Raw genomic sequence first — 17,056 nt, 5'->3', positions numbered from 1 at the left:
ATATATAATACATATGTGTTTTCAATTACTCTTTTCGTTAACACATTTTCTATTTTTTAATTTAATCCCTTAATTTTTTGTATTTTTCTCATTTCTTCAATTCGTCCTTATTTTGAGTCTGTTTTTTTTCTTCTAAATTTGAACTACATGCTCATTTACCACAATAGAATACCTATCTAACTTCAATTCTTAATTTTTTACTAAAATTGTAATATCTCTTTTGTTTAGTCCCTTAACTTTGCATTATGCTCAAGTTGGTCTTTTAACTACAATTGTTTGCAAATTCTTTCTTCCCAACAATTTCTTGACTCCTTCATACTCTCATCAATATTTTACCCTCAAAATACTTTCTTTAAAATATAATATTATGAATATATTTCATAATTTTAAATTATGTTGATATATTAAAACATTTTAATGTGAAAAGATATAAAATATCTATATCTTTGACAAGCGACAAATTTGCCAAATAAAAAAAATCCTAATTCTCAAATAAATAAATAAATAAAATAGAGAAATATGGTCGATCCACATGGACTAAGAAAGTTTGATAATGCTATTCCTCGGATTGAATCAACTGTCAGAAAATAAAAAGGGAATTTAAAATTAATGAAAATAAATGAAATAAATAAATAAATAAATATTGAATAAAAAATAATAATGAGAAAATAAATAAAGTAGAAGAATCCAATAAAGATGATATAGCCTCAGGTTTTGCTTAGCATCAATTTCGATCGAACATCGGAATAAAATTTTCCCTTCGTGATGTATGTCGGTTACAGTTGACAAGGCACAACCCTTGCAGCTAACTCTTCTCTCCGATTAATCGAAATTTCCAAGTATATCACCAAAATTCAATCTTTGTTAGTCTAGCCACGTCTATCGGCGTTAGACCCGAAATAACTTTAAATTCTGGAAAAGTTTGACTCGACTTATAGCGTCTCACAGTGAATCAATATCGATCTTGATTCCCCTTAACGAACCATCACTAAGTTTGTTCAGAGGAAGCCGAATTACGACCAACCGGTCCGACTTCCAAACTTTAAGCAAAATATTCTTCAAATCAACGTGCACATTTTGAGTTGAATATGTAATAACTTTTAAGAGAATGACCGATTGTCACTCCCAGTTTCCAAAGAATCAAGAAAACGATTTGAATGTATGAAGATCAAGATTCAATTCTTATGAATGGAATTTAGTTTTGCAAAAAAACTTTGGCTAAGTAGAAGTTTAGTCAAGCATGGATTGAATCATGCTTAGCATTGTGAAAAGAAAATAATGAAAGAAAATAAAGAAAGATGGATATGAAAGAAAAATAAAACTTCAATAAATAACCAAAGAAATTAAATTCAAATATGAATTTTAACTGTTGGACCTAAGAGATATTTATAACTCGAGAGTTCTAAGCAAATAGAATAACTCATTCCTAAAATAATCAAACTAAAATCTAATAAGAGTTCTAATAAATAACTAATAAAATAATAATAATAATCAACTAAATCCTAAATTAAAAAGGTTTATCACAATAGATAAAATATCTAAGTCTTCTGGTTGAATTCTTCTTCATCTTCTAGATAACATTGTCCCAGGTAAATTCTAAATTAAATATTCAAGGAAGTTCTGCTTGTCTTTTATAAGATGTTGAATAGACCGTCGAAATCTACTAGTTTTTAGACTAATTAATCAAATGAAGTTCATGTCCAAAATAAACTCAAAATAAAGATAAATCAATAATATAAGCGATAAATGAGAGGTAAATAATAATAAAATATATATATTAAACTCTCATCAATCTTATATGGTTAGAGAAAGTCAAAAAATTAGAATAAATCCTTGTCATAATACTATAAATAATTATAATAAAATTAATATAGAAATTCGAATAACTCGATTCGAATTTCTTAAACTCGACTCGAAAATATTTCAAGTTAAGTTTTAGTTGTAAAAAATGACTCGTCAACTCTAATAACTTAAAATTTTTTGACTCGACTCGACTCGAGTAAGTCGAATACTCACCCCTAAATTTATCAGTAGGATTATAAAAGATTTGCGTTGTCTTATTTTAAGAACAAAGTCTTAAATAAAATCATTTTGTCCGAAAAGAAAAGAGTTAGGTGATTTTATAGGTAGAATAATTAATTATTATAATTACAATAATAGTGATTAAATCACATATTTTGTCACTGTTAATTGTCATGAAGAACAATGAAGGGACATGGTTAGATGACAATTAGGTAGTGTTTGTTTTTGCAGAGGTAAAAAGTCTGCAGTCTGCGGATCACATCTGCAGGCATTTGCAGCAGAAGATGTGGACCAAAAGTCTGCAGTCTGCAAGAAGAAGACTGTTTGTTTTTTAACGTTTGTAGACTGCTAAAATAAATTAAAATATAAATAAACTGATTTTTTAAACTTAAAAGAGTTTTGTAATACTGAAATTTAAATAATTTTAGTTTTATAATAATGAAATTTAAATAATCCATATAACTACAATAATAAATTTTTTAAAATAAATCAATCAATATTTTAAAATAAATCAATCCATATTAAATAAATAAATAAAATAGAGAAATATGGTCGATCCACATGGACTAAGAAAGTTTGATAATGTTGTTCCTCGGATTGAATCAACTGCAAGAAAATAAAAAGGGGATTTAAAATTAATGAAAATAAATGAATTAAATAAATAAATAAATAAATATTGAATAAAAAATAATAATGAGAAAATAAATAAAGTAGAAGAATTCAATAAAGATGATATAGCCTCAGGTTTTGCTTAGCCTCAATTTCGATCGAACATCGGAATAAAATTTTCCCTTCGTGATATATGTCGGTTATAGTCGACAAGGCTCAACCCTTGCAGCTAACTCTTCTCTCCGATTAATCGAAATTTCCAAGTCTATCACCAAAATTCGATCTTTGTTGATCTAGCCACGTCTATCGGCGTTAGACCCGAAATAACTTTAAATTCTAGTGAATCAATCTCGATCTTGATTCCCCTTAACGGACCATCACTAAGTTTGTTCAGAGGAAGCCGAATTACGACCAACCGGTCCGACTTCCAAACTTTAAGCAAAACATTCTTCAAATCAACGTGCACATTTTGAGTTGAATATGTAATAACTTTTAAGAGAATGACGGATTGTCACTCTCAGTTTCCAAAGAATCAAGAAAACGATCTAAATGTATGAAGATCAAGATTCAATTCTCATGAATGAAATTTAGTTTCGCAAAAAACTTTGGCTAAGTAGAAGTTTAGTCAAGCATGGATTGGATCATGCTTAGCATTGTGAAAAGAAAATAATGAAAGAAAATAAAAAATATGGAGATGAAGAAATAAACTTCAATAAATAACTAAAGAAAATAAATTCAAATATGAATTTTAATTGTTGAACCTAAGAGGTATTTATAACTCGAGAGTTCTAAGTAAATAAAATAACTCATTCCTAAAATAATCAAACTAAAAACCCTAATAATAGTTCTAATAAAATAACTAATAAAATAATAATAGAATAATCAAACTAAAAATCCTAAATTAAAAAGGTTTATCACAACAGATAAATATCTAAGTCTTCTGGTTGAATTCTTCTTCATCTTCTAGATAACCTTGTCTCAGGTAAATTCTAAATTAAATATTCAAGGAAGTTCTGCTTGTCTTTTATAAGATGTTGAATAGACCGTCGAAATCTACTAGTTTTTAGACTAATTAATCAAATGAAGTTCATGTCCAAAATAAACTCAAAATAAAGATAAATCAATAATATCTAAGCGATAAATGAGAGGTAAATAATAATAAAAATATATATTATTAAACTCTCATCAATCTTATATGGTTAGAGAAAGTCAACAAAAATTAGAATAAATCCTTGTCATAATACTATAAATAATTATAATAAAATTAATATAGAAATTCGAATAACTCGATTCGAATTTCTTAAACTCGACTCGAAAATATTTCAAGTTAAGTTTGAGTTGCAAAAAATGACTCGTCAACTCTAATAACTTAAATTTTTTTGACTCGACTCAACTCGAGTCAGTCGAATACTCACCCCTAAATTTATCAGTAGGATTATAAAAGATTTGCGTTGTCTTATTTTAAGAACAAAGTCTTAAATAAAATCATTTTGTCCGAAAAGAAAAGAGTTAGGTGATTTTATAGGTAGAATAATTAATTATTATAATTACAATAATAGTGATTAAATCACATATTTTGTCACTGTTAATTGTCATGAAGAACAATGAAGGGACATGGTTAGATGACAATTAGGTAGTATTTGTTTTTACAGAGGTAAAAAATCTGCAGTCTGCGAATTACATCTGCAGGCATTTGCAGCAGAAGATGTGGACCAAAAGTCTACAGTCTGCAAGAAGAAGACTGTTTGTTTTTTAACGTCGGTAGACTGCTAAAATAAATTGAAATATAAATAAACTGATTTTTTAAACTTAAAAGAGTTTTGTAATACTGAAATTTAAATAATTTTAGTTTTATAATAATGAAATTTAAATAATCCATATAACTACAATAATAAATTTTTTAAAATAAATCAATCAATATTTTAAAATAAATCAATCCATATTTTAAAATATAATTTTTCATATTTTAAAATAAACCAATCCATATTTTAAAATAAATCAATCCATATTTTAAAATAAATCAATCTATATTTTAAAATAAATTTTTCCATATTTTAAAATAAATCAATCCATATTTTAAAATAAAAATTTCCATATTTTAAAATAAATAAAAAATAAATCAATCCATATTTTAAAATAAATCAATCCATATTTTAAAATAAATCAATCTATATTTTAAAATAAATTTTAAAATAGATTTAAATAATTTTAATTTATTTGAAGAGGTTTAAAGACTTTTGAATATATAAAATCATGTCTGAACCAAGAAGACCTCGCGCAGACGTTAGAAGAGCTTCTGTCTTCTAAAAAACAAACGGTCTGCGAAGCCCAATGTCTGCGCAGCCCAATGTCTGCGCGTGGTCTGCGGCGCAAACATAAGAGCTTTGCAGACCTTACACAGTAAAAACAAACACCACCTTAACCTTGTTAGACCTCTTTAAGAAAATACCGAATATGAATATCATTATCATCACAAATATAAATTATTTTCAATATTTTATTATGCATGTAATCAATCAATTAATATTTTTATTTTGTTTTCTTATATCACATTTATTTTCTTATATTACATGTATGATTTTTCTTTTCTTTTTTCTTTTTGAATTTTTAATAATTTTGATTTATGACATATTTTTCTTTACCTTTTGGTATATTTTCGATTGTTTGACATTTTTTCGTTTATTCTTTTTATTAGGGTTGAATTTGACATCACTACGACTGATTAAGATGACGTTTATTTGTTATCATAATAATCTTTTCTGCTTTGGTCATTCTGATTGATTTTAGATATGCGATTTACGTTCGCGAATAATTTTCTCACGTCGTTTAACTCTCATTAGTGATTTATCGGTTATTTTTAATTTTGTGGTTTAACACACGTGCATTTTAATAAGAGAGTCTAATTTGTGACTTAGTCATAGAAAAGGAAAGAGGAACATTTATTAGTTTTTGATTTTGAACAATTTGACCTTTTCTTGTCGAGCTGAAATTTCCGGGAAAATTCCCATTTTTCCACCGTTAACACGCTTTGTCATTAGAGAAAATGAAATTGAAAGGAAACTACATGGTCCACACTCAACTAATAATAATAGTAAAAGAGCTTGGCTTGATATCCAAGTCGTCTTCTCTTCAATCAACAGTAAAAAAAAGGTTTTTGGTTTCATTTCACATTCCCGTCTTGTTCTTAGCTGATACTAATTCTGTCACAATTAAAGCTTCTTCTCGGCTCTTTGGGTTTCTCTGGTGATTTTCAAATAGTCTTTCTTCAGAGATATGGACCTTTAACTTCCTGCTCTTGTGTTCCATTTTTTATGCTTTTAGTTTCTTTGTTCAAGCTGATATGGAAAGAAAATGAAGGAAATTGTGAAATGTAAGGTAAGGTTATCTTCCTTTCTTTCTTTTTGGCAACTTAAGCTTTTGTTTGAATTCCTTTTGCTTTCATGGGTGTCAATTTAACCTAAAATCAGGGCCCTTTTCCGTGTTAAATTGCAGTATTCTGTGATTTTAGTGGTTGGAATTTAGTTGTTCTTGGAGATAGAGAAGATTGATATGCTAGGATTCGAATAATTGCATGAACTGACCGAGCTAAACTCGATTACTAGGGAGTATATGTTTAGAATATTTCTTAGTCATCGATAACCGATGAACACCAGACACAACAGCTCGAATTATTTGGCTAATCATAGTAGGACATTGCTGGGAAACGAACTTCAGGTTTCATGTTTTCTTTGTTTTATCATTGTTCAAGGAAGTGGCATCTTCCCTTTCTTCTGTAAATTCGGTATGTTGTTGTGTTGATTGTGTTATGTATTGCTTGCTGATAGGTTACTCAAAGGCAAATGATGCTTTATAAAGTCGAATAATCGATTTCTATTTGGGAGCGGTAATCGGTCTTACCGAACATTATTAAAGATTTAGAGAAGAGAATTGATTGCAATGGCAATGGAACTTATACCGATCGGGACCATCTTGGCTGTGGTGACAAACCAGGTGATTAAAACAGCTCAGGCTGCGAAGGATATTGTGATCGAGAAGGAGAGTTTCAAAGTCCTCTCGAAGCATCTCTTTGACATAGAGCCTGTGTTGAAGGAATTGCAGCTTCGACAGTTAAATGATTCTCAAGCAGCAAGACTAGCTCTGGAGGCTTTGGATGCAGATGTCAAGAAGGCAAATAACTTGGTCGAGAAATACAAAAATAGGGGCCGTTTCTACTTGCTCGTCAAGTGCCGGCACATTGTTAATGAGGTGCAAGAAGTCACAAGGGATATCGGACGGTCTTTGGCTGCATTCTCTATAGCGAATACCGAAATTCTTTCTGGTATATCCGATCAAGTCAATAGACTACAGAGTGAGATGCAAAAAGTAGAGTTTGAGACTTCACATTCTCAACTCCAAATCGTTGACAGGTTAAACCAGGGTCTTAGGGATCAGAAACGTGACCAATGTTTCGCGAATGATATGCTGGAAGAGATAGCAAGGGCAGTTGGGGTACCAGTGGAGCCTTCTGAAATTAGCAAGGAGCTAGCAAGCTTCAGAAGGGAAATAGAAGAAGCTGGCAATAGGAAAGAAAGGGCCGAAGTTTTCTTCTTGGAACAAGTTATCGAGCTACTTTCTCAAGCGGATGCAGCTAGAGATTATGAAGAAATGAAGAAGCATTACTTTCAAAGGGCTCAGGTTATAGAACGATATGATACGCAGAAAGAATACATCCCTCCACTTAAGCCTTTCATTTGTCGTATAAGTGGGGAAGTAATGGATGATCCTGTAAGCCTTTGCACCGGTACTACATGTGAGAGAGCTGCTATTGAAGCTCGGTTTGACTGTGGGATGAAAACTGATCCCGAAACCGGAGATGTTCTCGAAGATACTTCTTTGAGATCTAACCTTCCACTCAGACAATCAATAGATGAGTGGAGAGAACTGAACTATTGCCTTAAAATCAGAGCTTCTCAGGCAAAGTTGTCATCAGGTGTTGATTTAAAAGTAGTGGTGGCCCTGAACCAAATGCAAGAACTTATCAGAGAAAATTCTATAAACAAGGATTGGATATCCATAGGAGGGCTCACTGACAGTATAATTTCTATCCTCGGTAGCTCTCGCAACCGAGAAGTCAAGAAGAAGATTTTAATCACATTGAAAGATATGGTGGAAGGGCATGCAAGAAATAAGGTAAGAATACTGACACCATGTACTTTTCACTCATTTTCTGTAATCGTCTAAATGCATACAAATAGATTCATTAACACCCGCAGACAAACTTGCATACTCGCATACAATTGCAGATACCAACATATTTACAGTTTGCACACCTGAAATTTTGATGGAATGTGCTATTGGATGTCCATTGGAGGGATTAGCTGACTAGAAATGTTTCTGGTTTCCAAACCTACCCTGAATTAGATTTGATTCACTGTATGCCGGTTTATCTACAAATAACCATTCTGATTAGAACTCATCGGCTTGCTTTTTAGTAAATTAGATTCATGATTTTCTCTGTTGATAATCTTTAGATTACTATGTAAAGGAAAGAGTTGAATCCTTTCAACTGACTATGTTCTTTTAAACAAAAAATTATAGGAAAAAGTGATCGAGCAGCAGGGTTTCGATTACATTGTTCCATGTTTAGGCCGTGATCCGACCATCTCAATGGCTGCAGTTGAACTGCTATATGAGTTATTGCAAGACAGATCCAAATGGAATGTTTGTTTTTGCCGCCAACTCTCTCTGCAAAGCAGTGCAATTCTTTTTCTTGTTACCCTTCTAAAGGGTCCGGTCAGGGAGTCGGCAGACTATGCCGAAAAAATATTAAATAAACTTTTTGATGTTGATGAGGAGAACATTCCTCGAGCTGCCAAGTCAGGGTGGTATTATAAACCACTGATTGATTGAATCGTTCAAGGTTGGGAAACCCTTTTACGTATACTTTTTTGAACAGCTTGTCTTTTTATTGAATGATTCTATTCGGAATAATTTTATGACTGCAGTGTATGTTGATACCTCTGATTGTATTTCAGGGCCGGAGTCTTCAAGGATGTCACTATTGAGAGCATTGGTTATCATGGATTTGTATGATTCAAACTTAAAAGTCCTTGGTGAGGAAGGCATTATACCTCCGTTGCTTTCGATGGTGGCATCCGGCAATATTGAACTGAAGGAGTTGTCGTTATCAGTTCTTGTTAAACTATCCGGTTGTCGTGCTAATAAAGAGCTTATTGCTGCTGGAGGTGGAGTTCCTATTTTTCTGAAGCTAATGTTCTCTTCACGTGTGTACAATTCTTATAGTCAAATGCTCCGAAATTGTTGAGAAACTTTCTTCTGAAGGCGACGGAGTCAAATATTTTGTTGACGAAGACGGGGCCCAACTTGAATTGGAGCCAATCATCACTCAATTGTTGGCTTTGCAACAGAGTACCAATTCATCGAACAATTTCCGAAAGCCTGCATTGCATGCGCTGTTAGGAATATGCAGGTCCGAAGCTCGATTGGTTAAGGCAGCTGTTCTTACTGCCAATGGCGTATCTTTAGTCCTTCCTCTTCTCGATGATCCGGACTCTGAAGTAAGAGAAATTGCTGTAAGCCTTCTCTTCTTGTTTTCTCAACAAGAGTCGCAAGGAGTTGTAGATTACCTTCTTAAGCCGAAACGGTTGGAGGGTCTCGTGGGCTTCCTCGAAAATGACTGTAACATTGATGTCAAAATGGCTGCTGCCGGTCTACTAGCCAACCTTCCGAAATCTGAAGTATCACTAACTACAAAATTGATCGAGTTGGATGGACTTCCGGCAATTATAAATCTTTTGAGATCCGGGAGGATGGAAGCTAGAGAACAGGCTTTAAGTGCTCTCTTTAGGTTTACAGATCCTGCAAATGTCGAGTCACAACGGATGGTGGTCAAACATGGAGCTTACCCGTTGCTCGTAAACTTCCTCAAAGCTGGTTCAGTAATAGCAAAGGCAAGAGCAGCAGCTCTCATTGGCTATCTATCGATGAGCAGTCCTAAGCTCACCGTCGTGTCCGAAAGAACCAGCTGCTGGTGTTTTCGGACATCTCGTCTTCCCGTATGCCCTGCACACGGTGGTATTTGCACGGTAACCACTTCGTTTTGTCTTTTGGAAGCAAACTCGCTGCCTTACATAGTAAGCCTCTTGCATGACAAAGTCGAGGCAACTGCTTATGAAGCAATCCAGACACTTTCCACATTGGTTCAGGATGGCTGTCTCCAGAGAGGAGCCGTCGTCTTGCACGAGGCTAAAGCGATAGAGCCCGTGTTAGATATCTTGACATGGGGAACGGATTCGCTAAAGGAAGCGGCACTCGGTCTCCTGGAGAAGGTTTTTGGGTCGAAAGAAATGGTGGAAAACTACGGAACGAAAGCTAGATACCTTCTCGTTGGTCTAACTGGGGGGAATGTTCACGACGGCGGCCATCTAGGGAGAAAAGTTGCGAAAGTCTTATCACTTCTTGAACGATATTCGAAATCGTCGACATCTATTATTCCGGGACTATTTGGATGAAAATTTATGATCACTGAACAAAAAACTCAGTGATTCTCTTGAATCTAATTAATGTTCTTGGTGTACATAGATACATATATGCTTTGTGATGCAACCTTTAGTTCATGACACAAGGGAACAGTCTTTTTTTAGGGGTAAAGTACAAATTTCATCAATCAATTTTAATCTCATTCTTGTTTTGATCATTAAATTTTAAAAAAAAACTCAATTTGATCACTTAACTTTGACATTATTCCCATTTTAGTCACTATGTCATTAAATTACATAAGGTGTGTTGACATAGATCTTTCTTAATATGGACTATTTTTCGTTGATGTGTAAGCCACATATTATTCGCTTTTCTTTTCTCTCTCTCTTTTCTTTATCTTTTTCATTCATCATCTTCCCCATGTTATCCACTTTTATCCAAATGTTATCCAGTTGATTCTATGCTGATCGGATGTTGGAGACTATAAATTAGAGTGATTTGGAGTTTCGAGTTTAGGGTTGAGTTTTATGAGTGATTTATGTAAATCTAAACTTATAAAGTAGTTAGAGATAATGATATGAGTTTGTCGATATCTTATGTGGTCAGATAAAACACTGAAGAATGATAATTGCAGCGTTGTTATGACAAAAGAACGAAACTATACAACATTCATATTCAGAGGAAAAGATAAAAGAAAAAAATGACGTGAATGACACATGAATTTCGTGTCAATTCCATATCAGTACATAAAATTATCATATCACCCTTCCATTTATAATTTAAATTAAATGTTTGATAAGTAAACTTAAGATTTTTAAATTATTTGTACAAATTTAACTCGTATCATTATCAGGTCAAACAAATTTAGTGAACCCCCTACAATGATGAAGTAATATTTTACGACAAACATATTTCTTTCTTGCAAATTAATCCAAAGCATCAAAATATTGTGATTTGGACCCTAAAACATGAAGAGAAAATCAATATTTATTCCCATGATTCCTATAGGGCAACCCATTGATCCCAAACAAGACAAGTCGTGTATGGACATGGCAATGCCACCAAGGTTTGCCATTAGTTGATTTCGTGTTTAGAGTTATTTCTTGCAAACCATTTCTTCCTCAATTTAAGTGACCCAAAAGTCTTTACCCCCCACGGCACCTTTACCGCCAACACCCATTATAAAAATATCATAATCTTTGTTCCATTAGGGTGAACGAAAATTATGACCAGAAATTAGGTCTCTCTCTCTCTCTCTCTCTCTCTCTCTCTATATATATATATATATATATATATATATATAATAAATTAAAATAAGTTTTTCTTTTAAAGCAAGTAGATATAGAGTGTCCAAAGCAATCCATGAAGGTTTAAATCTTGCATGGTCCTTGGGTTTTGAAAAGTTTCGGTTTAAACTCACAGCAGTGATGCCATTCAGCTCCTTGCTCCACCATCTGCAGTCAGTCCCTTTGCTACGATACGTGCTATTGTTCGAGTCTGTTCTCAAGCTTGGTTCGTTGATTCTCGCATATCCCTCGCGAAGCAAATGTAGCTGCTGATCTCTTAGCTAAGATGACTTCAGATACCACTTTTGTTCTTCATACTGTTGATCCTTTGCCACCTTCCATTCAGGTCGTTGTATTTCGAGACTGTCACGGCTCCCCTATGATCGTGTAAAACTGTAGTCTGTTGACTTCCGTTTCCACTAAAAAAAGTGTCCATAAATATTTCGAAGGGTGTAAATACGTATATTAACAAAAACAAAATGAATGGGTACAAATAGAATCTTAGGATGAACACAGTCAGTGAAATATGGGTCACGAAACAAGTGGCCTCCGTGGTAAATGAATTGTTGTTGTTCCTTAAAGATCTGAGTTCGAGCACTATAGATGTTAGAGGCGACAGCGTTCAATGTCGAAAGGTTGAGAGTTTATCTTTAAACATATATTGCCTTGTACTTATCCCGGATTAATAAAAAAAGATAAAATATGGGTCAAATTTTATGACACCCCTATATTACGCCTTTTTAGTTAATTAAATCCGATTAATCGAATGACTCGATTGTGAGTTCTTAAAATATAATGAATCATTTATAAATTTGATAATAGTAGAGTTACATGCAATGAGTTTACCTTCATTGATTTGGTTACAAATTAATGTGGCATGACATATGTAAATGTATAGAGTGTCACTCTAACTTAGCGTATAGATTACTATCCCTATTTGATTTAATATCAATAATGAGGGTTTCAACTCTCAAATTAAAACCCTAACTATATATATATATAGGTATATGATCTATTGACTGGTTAATTGGAACCGGATATTGTAGAGGCGAGCGTAATCATTTCAACCCAATTTATTACATTCATATTTAATGTTTAGTTTTAAGTTTCAATTTGATACTCTGTTGTTAAAAACTTCACGATGATATTGCATAGTACGATGTGATATTTAATATTTTTTAAATTTTCACGCCAATAATTAAATAACATTTTTAGTTAATTTTATTTAATTAATAGAATAATGACACATAAGTTACCTAGTTTTTTTATTTTATATACAACTATTAATGGAAATTTGATAAATTTCCATTAATCGTTGTACATTGCGTAAGCTGTAGAATTGATTTATATTATCTTATTTGATCATTTTAAGTCTATGATAATTTAGTTAGGATTAAGATTGAAAATTTTAAAAAAATATATAAAAACTAGAATTGATCAAAATTAAAGTACAAAACTTTAATCCACACTATTCAAAAAATAAACTAAATCCACAACTTATACATAGCAAATAAACCTAGTATAACTCCTGAATTAAACTTGAATTAGAATACATAATTTTAAAAATTTTCATTAAAATTATTTTTTTATAATCACTAATGTTTAATTTATTGATTTATTAACTCGAGTCGAGTACTGTAGAGGTCCATTATGGGAGCGATCCTTCCAACCCAGTTTGCTACTTTCACAATACCATGGTTCGAACCCCTAATCTTATTAACATGTTTACTATCTAAACTATCAGTTTTGGTTCGTTTTATTACCTAAACTATCAATTTTTTAAAAACTTTACGTTAACTTTTGAAGGGGTTCTAAAATAAAACAAAAACTAAAGTTTTTAACAGCGGGTTGTAACACCCCAAATCTCGAGTTAATAGTTTTTGGCCAACCTAAGATTTATTTAGGCAATCCCAGTAGACTTATAGAAAGCTTGGACCAATTTAAGTTGGTTTTGGGGCTTGGGTTAGGCCAATTAGTTGTAAAAATGGGGCATTTTATTAATTGGGATAAGTTGGAAGGATTAAAAGGGCAATCACACCCTCTTATGATTCAAAGGCTTATTTGGTTTTAAATGGGATGGTGTATTATGCTTACCCACTCCCTCTTTTTCCCTTAGTAAAAGTTTTATGGAGAAACCACAGAGTTGATGAATCAACTTGGGAAACCAAGAAAGATATGCAACTTCAGTATCCGCATCTTTTCTATCCAGGTAAATTTCGAGCACAAAATTTCTTATTAGGAGGAGAGAGTTATAACGCCCCAAATCTCAGGTTAATAATTTCAGGCCAACCCAAGATTTATTTAGGCAAGCTTACTAGACTTATAGAAAGCTTGGACCAATTTAAGTTGGTTTGGGGCTTGGGTTAGGCCCAATTAATAGAAAAAATGGGGTATTTTATTAATTGGGATAAGCTGGAAGGATTAAAAGGGCAATTACACCTCTTATGATTCAAGCTGATTTGGTTTTAAATGGATGATGTATTATGCTTACCCACTCCCCCTTTTTTCCTTATTTTTATCATCCCTTGTCCCCTACCTTCTTCCTCTCCATTTCGTAACTTTTCTTCTCCAAGTAAGTACAAAGATGAAAACTTGATAGCCTTTCAAGTTTAGTATGAAATTTCCAAGGCAAGAATAATGATCTCCTCACCTCAAGCTTTCGTTTAAGCCCTCAATCTCAAAGCTTGGTAACAATAGCCATAAATGGGAGTTTAATGGGATTTAAGAAACTAGGGATTTCTAACTCGTTTTTAGTGGATTTGAGTTTAAGAAAGTGTTCATAGCTTCATTTTAGTCTCATAAATAAGTTAGTAACTCATTTTTCATGTTATATTAGTGAGAGAAGTTGGAGAAGGATCCGAAACCAAAGGAAAATAGAAGTTAGCCTTTGGTTGATTTGGAAACGTTTTTCCACAACAGAGAACCAAGGTAACACATTTATAACCTCCCTATACCATTTGTGGGTCATTAAGTGTATTTTCTTAGCTAGCACAAGTAGAGCTGGGTATATGGGCTAAGGCCCGCGGGCTACCCGTTTAACTCGCGACCTGTGCGGGCTTCGGGCCTCAAAAATTAAAGATCGTTTAAATCGCGGGCTTTTTAGCCCGGACCGTTAAACCTGCGGGTTTAATGGGTATAACCGCGGGCTACCCGCGAAACCCGTTAAAGCCCGCTTAATTTAAAATTCATAAAATTTTAGATAAATAAACTTAAAGAATTTTATAGAAAAAGAAATAAATTACCTATAATATGATGTTACTTATAACTATTGTAGTTCTTAAATTTATTAGGGCGTTTGTCATAATTTTACCGCTATTTAATATTTTTTTCATTTAAATATACATCATTATCATTTTGGTATTTAAAGATTTTTTTTTATTTAATTTTGACCTTTATTTTTTTCATGAAGTATGTTATCCATTTTATTCTTTAATTATAAAAAGTCACGTGATATTCTAATAATATATCACATGACACGTAATATTTGGATTAAAAATAAGAAAGAAAAGTAAAAGAAAAAATTGAAAACATACTTTTCAACTTTTAAAGACTTTTACAAAATAAATATATTTTAACAAATTAATGACTTATATTTTATCAATTTTAGTATAACTGTATCTTTCAAATTTACTCTATACTGTAAGTATTTTATTTATATTTTCATATTATGTTTTAGTCTTTCTCTAAAGTATCCATAAAATACAATTATTATGACAACTTGACAACTTTCTTGTTAGATTTGTATAATGTTTGACTTTGTTGAATTTTTATGTTTGAATTTCTGCTTTCAGAATTCAGACACTTCTGTGTCTTCATATTATATCCTTGAATAATCGTGTTTTATAAAAGTGTAATGTGATTATTGTTTTATTTGTTTTTCAATTTGGTGATATAAGTGAATATTGTTTTTTAATTTGAGTTTAAGTAATTATATCATTATATATATATATATATATATATATATTAATGATTAAAAAATTTAAAAAAATATTATTTTATAATCATTTCTGGCTATTTAAAATAAAAATTAAATATTATTTATTATTTTGACGGTGCTACCTTCCTTTTCAAGTTGCTCGATCATTTTTAAAGGTGTAGTAAGTTAAAACATTATTTTTTATTGCATTTAAAGCATTTAAAATTATTTTTATTAAACGGGCCGCGGGTAAGCCCGTTTAGCCCTCGGGTTAAATGGACAGGCCGCGGGCCTTAAAATTCAAAACCGTTTATGAATGCGGGCTTTTTAGCCCGCTCCGTTTAAGCCCGCACCGTTAAAACCCGCAGGCTAAACGGGCGGGTAGCCCGTATACCCACCTCTAAGCACAAGTTTATGAAATGTTGATCATGTTCATGGTAGATTCTAGTTGAAAGTGTTTTTAAGCATGAAAAATAACTCCTCATAACCTTTATATACTTACCTAAGATTTAAACATCAACTAATGTCCTTAAGGGGACAAATGAGTAATGTTAGGTTGCATTCTCGTGCCCAAAACATGACATTTTTGGGTTCGAGTATCGGTACTGTTCTTTCAGTACCCATATTGTTCATCAACTAGCTTGATATAAAGGAATTTTGGAAGGGTAAGTATTGATACTCATCTACAGAGTATTGATATTACAAGTCGTGTTTCGATACTCATAGGGTAGTATTGATACCGTTTTAGATTTAGGATTCCAATAGCCTATTTTGATATTCAATGGAGTATCAATACTATGGTGAGGGTACTGATACCTTAAATAAGGGTATCAGTACTCAACTAATTTTTTTCAAAAATTGAAGCTATTTTTGGTATCAAAACCCATAAATTGGTATGGATACCCTAGAGATCAGTATCGATACTGTAAGGCCAGTACTGATACCCTCGTCTTGAGTAGGGTAAAAAATCATTCTCATCTCAAGTATGATAGTTCGGGAATTCAATGTCATTCAAACTCCATAAATAAGACTCCAAGTGAGAACAATATTAAGACTATAATTACTTCTAGAAATGTAATTCAATTAGGAACTCATAAAACTAGCCTTATATGATGCTTAGGAAACAACCAGGACACTCGAGTCACTCTAGTTATAAGATGATCGTTTGTATGTTAGAATGTATGGACATGTTCCAATTAGTGCGCAAGGCACTTAAATGATGACCAGGTGTAGATTAGGGGTGTTCAAAAAACCCAGAATAGTTAACTGTAACTGTTACATTTAATAGGTTAATTAACCGAACTGTTAATATTAAAAGGTTTCAGTTAATCGAACCGCTAAAATGATGGTTAACGGTTAATGTTACGGTTACAAGTTTTGATAAATGGTTAACTGTTAAGAAATTACATTTATAATTATATTTATAATTTATTATATTTTTTACATAAATAACTTAATATAGTTTTCTATTATTTATAATTTATATATATTTAATAAAATTTGTATACAAATAATTTAATATATATATATATATATATATATATTTATGATTTTTTTTATTTCTTTGAAAATATAGAAATATTCTTACACCAATATAATTATATGTTTATTGTTAGGTACTAAGATATTTGGAGATGTACATAATTACACCGATGTAAATATGTGTTAAGTGTTATACTTTTTTTATTCACTTATATCGGTGTAATTATGTCTTAAGTTAAATATGTAGTATGAATTATGAAAA

At 32.0% G+C, this 17,056-nt stretch overlaps 1 pseudogene; it reads left to right on the top strand.

Moving 5' to 3' along the window:
- Window positions 1-5,918: 5,918 nt before the first annotated feature.
- LOC120175257 lies at window positions 5,919-15,199 on the top strand (annotated as a pseudogene).
- The last annotated feature ends 1,857 nt before the right edge of the window (window positions 15,200-17,056 follow it).

Source organism: Hibiscus syriacus, unplaced genomic scaffold (genome assembly GCF_006381635.1).
Source record: "Hibiscus syriacus cultivar Baekdansim isolate YM2019G1 unplaced genomic scaffold, ASM638163v2 tig00112159_pilon, whole genome shotgun sequence".
Classification (NCBI taxonomy): Eukaryota; Viridiplantae; Streptophyta; class Magnoliopsida; order Malvales; family Malvaceae; genus Hibiscus; species Hibiscus syriacus.
Note: the sequence above shows the minus strand (reverse complement) of the source record. Positions and strands in the feature narration are given on the sequence as shown.